Genomic DNA, 8963 nt, shown 5'->3' with positions numbered 1-8963 from the left:
TTGCTGAATTTAAGACATGTTTCACATTGGGATATATATTCTTTAATTTCAGCATTCATGCTTGGCCAGTAAACACATTCTCTTGCTCGCCTTAGACATGCTTCCACTCCCGTATGAGAGGAATGTATTGCCTTCTTGATCTCGCCACGCAGGGCACGAGGAATGACAACCCTTTCTCCTTTGAATATGAGACCATCTTGTGCAGATAACTCACTTCTAGAGTTGAAATATGGCAATAATTGATTTGCAATGTCATCTTTTGCCTCAGGCCATCCTGTGATTATTGTCTGTAAAAGCAAATTCATTGTCTCATCATCCGCAGTTGCTCGCTTTATTTTCTCTAGACGTTCAGGTCTAATGGGCAAAAGGGATATCATGTTAATGCTTTCAAACATTTGACCGCCTTCATTATTTGGTAGATGTTGCCTGGACAGCAAATCTGCTATGTGCATGTCTTTGCCTGGCAGGTATTCTAATTAAAAGTTATACTGAAAAGCTTTGAGTTGCATTCCTTGTAAACGCTTTGGAGCTCGATCAAGAGGCTTCCGGATGATTGACTGCAAAGGTTTGTGGTCACTCACTACTTTAGTCATTCTCCCAAAAGTATATTGGTGAAACTTGGTAAGTCCAAAAACAACTGCTAACATTTCCTTTTCTATCTGGGCATATCTAGTCTCTGTAGGGGTCAAAGCTCTGCTGGCATAGGAAATGGGTTTACCATCCTGCATCAATGCTGCACCTAAACCTGTCTGACTTGCATCGAACTGTAAAACAAGTGGTCTAGTCTGGTCATAGTAAGTGAGAACTGGGGCGGAAGTCACCGACTGTGTCTTGAGCTGGTCCCCACTGCCAATCTACGTCTTTGTTGGTTAGACGACGAATGGGTTCCAATATGTCAGATAATTGGGGTAGAAACCTTGCTAAATAGTTAACCATACCAGTGAGTCTCTGTACCTCCACCACATTTTGTGGGGCTTTCATGCTGACAATTGAAGCTATTTTATCTGGGTCAGGCTTTAGTCCATCTTTAGAAATCTTATGGCCTAAAAAAGATATCTCAGACTTTCTCAGTTCAGTCTTGCAAGTATTTAACTTGATGCCCTGATTCCTACATCTTTCTAGCAACTTGCGTACATTGTTATCATGATCAGTATGTGCTTCATCATCAGTGTCACCAGAACCATAAACTAATATATCATCAGCTACACACACAACTCCTTGTAAACCTTCTAATGCTGTATTCCATCTTTTTTGAAAAATTTCACTGCTGACAGCTAAACCAAAAGGTAGTCTCAACCATCTATATCTCCCTAGTGGTGTTTGGAATGTTGTCAAGTAGCTGGATTGTTCATCCAAAACACAATGCCAGTAGCCGTTCCTAAGATCAAATTTAGAGAATATTTTAGCCTTTGACAGGTTAGGCAGCACATCATCAATTATTGGAAGAGGATGCATTTCCCTTTGTAAGTCTTTGTTTAATGCTTGTGGATCAATGCAAATCCTTATGTCACCAGATTTTTTACTTCCAACAACCATGCGGCTTACCCACTCTGTTGGTTCATCAACTTTGGCAATGACTTTGGCTCTTTCAAGTTCTCTTAGCTTATTGTTGACTCTCTGCTTAATGCTGATCGGTACTCTGCATGACTGTACTGACACTGGACTTGGATTAGAACTCAAGGTTAATTTCACAACACCAGGTAGTTTGCCAAGGTCTGATGCAAATACATCATAGTAATTAGCAAAGGAATCACTTACTATACTGATGTTCTCATAATTTACTGTAATCAAGTTCATCTGCTCAGATGCTCTTTTACCCAGAATTTGTGTAACATCTTCTACTACCACAAACTCCACTGAATGTTTGGTATTAGTCCTACAATTGACAATGACAATTCTACATTTACCCAATGGATGTAGTTTGGTAGAGTTATACATATATAAAACAGTGTTACAGGGTTGCAACTGAATATTTGGGATCATATGTCTAGGAATGGTATTGACACTAGCACCACAATCAACTTGGAAAGCAACTTGTTTGTCACATACCAACATAGATGCCATGATCACCTTGTTGTTGTGTTGGTCAGATACCTTCATCACGTGCTGCACCTCAGGGTCATCGTCAGCGTCATCTTGTACACCATGAACGGAATTCCTTGCTGGTCCCTTTGTTTGTTGTGTTTTTCCTCTGCATTTTGTTGCCAGATGATTCTTCCGGTTGCACTTGCTGCATGTCTGGCCGTATGCTGGACATTCTTCTTTCTTCCAGACGTGCTTGGTGCCACAGAATTTGCAGGGTTTCAGTTGCTTGGGTGTAGGTGAAGTCTCAGGCTTTGCAGCTTGTTTCACTTGATTGGGCTTGTTGGTTGGCTTGTGTGAGACTCTGTGAACAGGCTCTTGCGCGCCATCCTTGTAGATCGACATCTGCTTCTGTGATGCTTGATGTGCTTCGGCGATCTTCTCTTCTTGTTGTAGGGTTAGGTCTTCTTCTCGGAAAAACTTCTCCCGGAGTGCATCGTCTCGGCAGCCAAACACCAGCTGGTCTCGCAGTAGGTCGTCCTTTTCAATCTTGAAATCACAGTCTTTTGCCAAAACTCTGAGCCTTGTTATGAATGCTTCCAAAGTTTCTCCACTCAGCTGCAGACACTTGTGGAATTTGTACCTGTCAATCAGCGTTGTCTTCCTTGGAGCAAAGTGGGCGTCGAACTTGGCAAGGACAGTGGTTAAAGTCTTAGCAGGGTCACTCCCACTAGCATCTGGTGTAGGGAACTCAAAAGAATTGTAGATATCAAGCAGCTCATCCCCACCTACATTTAGAAGTAAGGCCACTTTTTCCTCATCGGATCTCTTCTTAAACCCTGCAGCAGGCACATAGTGGTCAAATTTCTGTTTGAAGGTCTTCCATGCTTGATTGGAGCTGCCTGCGAGGTGTATCTTGCCTGGGGCGTTCAGTGCAGAGACAGCCATCTTCACTTTCACTCCCTGTGTCCTCCAGAGAAATGATATTGCTGGCTCACCAGATTCTTGCACCGCCGCTCCTCGTATCACCAGGGTTGGGCGTCACTCTCTTCAACACATTTCACGAGCTTGGAACACGTCTTTCGCCACTGCGCTGCTGTTATAGGTGTCCGAAGGTATTATGTCACTTTTTACCGCTGCCACCATGTTTTAAGCGTAATGGTTATGTGTAGTAGCGTGCATTATATAAGGACAATGATACACGCCCGTGGCCTGTGCTTTGTATTCCGTCTCCGAGCAGTTACACAGCGGATTCTTCGAGAATGTAAACAGTAGGTTACAGAATACTGGATAATGGTGAGGGGTGACTGAGCCACACAAACAATATGAGTATTGAATATTGTCACAGAAGGGGTCAGTAAAGTTACCATGACTCCGACTCCAGCCGAGTTCTTGGTAGCATTATAAAGCCAGTTTCATTATCAACAACCATTTTGTGGCAGTTATTTCAAAATAAAGGAGTCAGATTTCAGATTTTAGTTTTACCTCCTCAGCCCTAACTCAAGGAATGTTCTACACAGTATGCCTTGATATTACAGGAGTGGCTCTTAATTACTAATACAAATTTCTGTTCATGCTTTGAGAATACACATATCTTGTTGCTACATTTTTTTGCACACCGTACCTGGAATAAAAATGTGGGTATCAACAGTTTTCCTGAGTCTAACCAAACTGTTGGACAGATCACAGAACAGTTTTCACAGTAAGGACAGGTTTCAAATAGTGTAGTTCTACAAGAATTTATAGGCCAAAACCCTAAAAAATGTCTGAAGTTACCTGATTTTATGGTATCCCCTGACCCAGCATCACTATTTGCCCACTACCCTACATGATTTAGTTTCCACTTTACTTCATTTTTGGGGCATTACACAATTTTGTTGCAATCATCTTCTGTATTTCTTTTAAACTCACATCTCTGAATTTCTTCATAACAGTCTGTGATGACACTGCACAATCTTGTATTTTTAAAAGCTACTTTGCCCCGTTGTCCATACATGTTGTACTTACACATCAGCTTCTTCGACATAATGCTGCACAATACCTTTGATATCATATCCTTCACTGAAATTCCACCTATATGGACAAATTTTTCTGTCATTTCTTTGCGAAGAGAGGGTGTTCACTATTCATTTTCAAATGCCTCTGCATCCTCCAAAGAGTCCAGCTATTGAACTGATATATCATTGTCACTTGGTGTAGAGCCAGTAAGAGTATGCAAAGAGGTCCTCATATCCAGCAACAAATGAATGACTCACCTTTGGAATTCTGGAAAAAATAGTGAGGAAAAGAAGTTTTAACATACACTTGGCATTTTAGAACAGGCAATATTTCAATCCTCCTCAGGTATTGTTATCCAAATGTGGTGAATCTGAGTGAGTGAACCATATCAATTATGGTGTGGAAATTATTTACAGCTACACTCTTACTTATTGAATCTTCCTACTTACACATACCCACACAAATTAACAATCCACTCTCCACCAAATATTTATATGAACTAGTACCTATATTATACAGATTAATGCTAATAATTTATTAACTTAATATCATAACTCCTTTACAAATTGCAACACAAATCCAATAATAATCTATTGATAATGATTTTTGCAGTAATTACATGGAAATTTCCATACATGCAGTTAAATTCCTTCAGATTTGTTAACTGAAATAAAGTATCCCTAAGCATGGTTAAGTATAATCCTCAATCATGTTTTATAAATCCATCACTGTCTATAATTTGCTTTTCTCATCTGTCCAAGATAAAGTGGGGAGGGGGTTTGCATATGCCTTTAAAGTTAAGCTTGACTGTGATCTGAAGATAGTCTCTTTGCCCTGTGAACAAGGAATGGCTAGAGAAGCTGAACAATAATATTTAGACTTTCAGTATTGTAATACTTTACAAAGCCCTGGCATGTTACATTGTTGCTACATCTCCATTAATTTTTATACTTTTGGACATTTAAAAAAAAAGTATTTACAGGATGCATTGTGAAAATTATAGCATTGTAAATTACAATCAGGCATGATGCTGTAAATACATGGTATAGGACACTTGTGTAATCTTTGGAACCTGCAGGTAGATGATGAGTGGTGCCACTAAGTGAAAGACAGCAGGACTTTGGTACACTCACTGTAATGTCAGGTTACCGAAAATTGTTATCACAATGAATGCAACCAGAAAGGACGTAAAACTGTTAGGACAACATAACTCAGTACATTTACAATATATTCATACAAGAAGAATTGGAACACCTAATTAAAAGCACTACACTGTTCATTGTTTAAAACACTTGAGTACTACTCAGTGAACAAAAACTTTTCAACTTACTCGCCCAATCCATAGGAAATCCACTCTGACGGTTTTCTCCTTGGTTCAAGGGTTGAACATCATCAAGGTCTTCACTAGACAGATTCTGAATCCAATCGCTCCCTTGTCGGTCACTGCTGTCATGTCTGTTGTGTCGGTCATGACTGTCATGTCTGTTGTGTCGGTCACTGCTGTCATGTCTGCTGCGTCGGCCACGACTGTCATGTCTTTTGTGTTGGTCACTGCTGTCATGTCTGCTGTGTCGGTCACTGCTGTCATGTCTGCTGTGTAATCGCTGCTGTCATGTCTGCTGTGTAATCGCTGCTGTTATGTCTGCTGTGTCAATCGTTGCTGTCATGTCTGCTTTGTTGGTCACTGCTGTCATGTCTCGTCTGTCGGTCAGATCTGTTCCTTAGGCTGTGGTTGTCGTGCAGGTCCAATCTGCCGTGTTGACTGCCACTGCTGCTAGCTATATGTAGGGTATCAGGCTGACTGCCTTCATCTTGCTGTTGGTAACTACTCTTCTTTTGCCGGTTACTTGCACATCTGTGAAATATATGTAATAGGAAATATTAGTAATTATCCTGGTCGGACATTAAACTGCATCCGGTGATGGGCCACAGTTCAGGAGATTTGTGGTTTTGGAGAGCGTGGAGTCACTCCTTTTACGGGGGAAACAGCCTCAATATATAGATAGATAGATTCACAGCTACATTTTGTCATACTATATTCATCTCAGATTGAGATCACATCATAGATGACCTCATCCTATATAAGAAATACAGTAATATGACCCTTTACTGCATTTGGACTGCATTCGTTTCTGTACATCAGGTCATGATCACATTAAGAAATTAGTTGTAGAATACAGCTACATCTTACCTGTCAGAATTATGTCTTTTCAGATTTTTTTCTTGCTGCACTTGGCAAGCCTTTGTGTTGATGGTTGTATGGGACAACCTTTTGTGGTGGGGGGGGAGCAACTGTTACTTGTAAAGATGGCCCTGAGGCAAAGTCTGTGAAAAAATAATAGCTGTTAACAAAACAAAATTTACTATGGTAATATCTAATAATTCAAATATGCTTATCTACTGCAAACCTATAATAAAGCAAATACACATTGACATATACATAATACATAATATATATATATATATATATATATATATATATATATATATATATATATATATATATATATATATATATATATATATATATATATATATATATATATATATATATATATATATATATAATATAATGGATGGATAGTCAGGAATGAGGAAGTGAAAAGGAGAACAGGTGTTGTGAGAGATTTGGCAGGAAGAGCAAAGCAATGTGTGCTGAGATGGTTTGGTCATATTGAAAGAATGGAGGATGACAGGTTGGTGAAGAAGATAGTACGTTCAAACGGGAGGGGTAGGAATCTGAGAGGGCGGCCGCGAAAGGGATGGATTGATAGTGTGAAGGAGGCAGTTAAGGGAAGGGGACTGACACTAGAGCATAGCAGTAGAGTGATTGTGCGTTACAGAAGCGAATGGAGAACAGTTTTGAGTGCATGAGAATGAAGATTAGAGGTGTGAATGAGTGTGAATGTGAAGTCGTATGTCTTGTCTTGGCTACCCCCTTTCTGGGGGAACACCCTTGATATATATATATATATATATATATATATATATATATATATATATATATATATATATATATATATATATATATATATATATATATATATATATATATATATATATATATATATATATATATATATATATATATATATATATATATATATATATATATATATATATATATATATATATATATATATATATATATTATTTTTTTTTTTTTACAACAAAGGAGGTAGCTCAAGGGCACACAAAAAAGAAAACACTAAAAAAACAAAAGCCCGCTACTCGCTCCTTCTAAAAAAGAAACAAAAGAGGTGTCCAAAAGCAAGGCCAAATTCGGGAGGAGAGATGTCCTGATACCCTCCTCTTGAAAGAGTTCAAGTCGTAGGCAGGAGGAAATACAGATGAAGGAAGATTGTTCCAGAGTTTACCAGCGTGAGGGATGAAAGAGTGAAAATGCTGGTTAACTCTTGCATAAGGGGTTTGGACAGTATAGGGATGAGCATGAGTAGAAGATAGTGTATGTATGTAGGTACATATTTTTTTCTAGAAAAACCTTATGCATGCTTGCAAATGTCAGTAACTGAATTCAGACTTACGTGGACAATCCAAATCCTGACTACTAACAAAGTCCTTTGGCAGAGCTTTCTTCATACGTTTCTTCCTATCACGCAAGGTCAAACCGTCTTCCCCATCCAGGTCACTGCTGCTTCTGTCACCGTCTACTGCTGATGTCAGCTGGTACTGCTCACATTCCTCGTAACTGTCTGAAACCCATTTAAATGCTTGTCTATTTCAGGTTTTCACTGCAAACATGACTCAATAACTTTTTAAACTTCCAAACCCTTAAAAGTGTTACTCCTCAGGTATATTAACCCTATTGCGAAAAATGACAGATCATATAATGTACGGAGGGAAGAAATTAAGACAACTGAAAGTGATTACATTAATCCCTCCTGTATTTGGATTAATGGGGCCAGAGATTTGTTGGATTGGATATGCAGAGTTTCCAGATAAGGGAGGATCTTTTCGATCTGCCTTAACCTCTTCGTTACTGATGGCGTACTGTAGTACTTCATATAAAATTTTGGCTAAGGAACCGATGAAGTACAGTTACCAATGCTTTACAGTTGTGGTCAATACAATATGCATTACTTACCAGAAGCTATTTTTACTTTTATCAATGGAAATTTTCTCCATGATTTGGGGTCTGGGTCTTCTCGACTAGTTAAGGCATTGTGAGCATCAACTTATGATGGCCAATATAAAATCTGTCTGCCTTCAACTATCCAGGTAGATGGTACCACACACTCCTCTTCTTTTCTGCCCTCCAGCCACACTGCTCTTTTCCACATTCTGGAAATATCAATTTCATGCTTATTGCAATAGAATATGTTCAGTCTCCCATATAATTGACCTCCGGCGGGAACCTATAGTACCTTATGTTTTACCCATTGTTTCTTAGAGAACTTTAGCGTCATCAAGACAAACATCAGACATGGAGACTATGAAAAAAGGTATTATTAATGGCAGTTTATAACAATACATTACCAATGGATTTAAACATTCTGATCATTTAAATCTCATTATCAGTTGCATTTACCAGTCGGAAATAGCTTCTTGGTATCCCCCAGTTAGGTTATTGTTGTGCTGGAAGCTTCCCCCGGCGACCATAGGCCTCTAGAAGGCTCCCGGAGAAACGAGCAAAGGGGCGGGGAGGAAGGCGAGCCGTCCGCGCCCCACGGGGCGCGGCCAGGCGCCAGGCGGGAAGTGTTGCCAACTCGCATATATTTTTGCTACATGTTCTTGTATGATCTGAAATATACTGTAATATTCTAGACTGTACTGTTCTGGATATATATAGGAGAAGAGGGCGAGAGAGAGTCAGTCCCAGTCATAGTAAGCTAGTGGTAAGTGAAGAGTCAGAGTGAAGTGTACTACTAAAGAAGAATATTAAACTACAGAAACTGTGCAAAGTGTTTACATATCTCCCTCCC

Source organism: Eriocheir sinensis, unplaced genomic scaffold, assembly GCF_024679095.1.
Source record: "Eriocheir sinensis breed Jianghai 21 unplaced genomic scaffold, ASM2467909v1 Scaffold139, whole genome shotgun sequence".
Lineage (NCBI taxonomy): Eukaryota > Metazoa > Arthropoda > Malacostraca > Decapoda > Varunidae > Eriocheir > Eriocheir sinensis.
The sequence above is the reverse complement of the archived record's forward strand: the minus strand, read 5'-3'. Positions refer to the sequence as shown.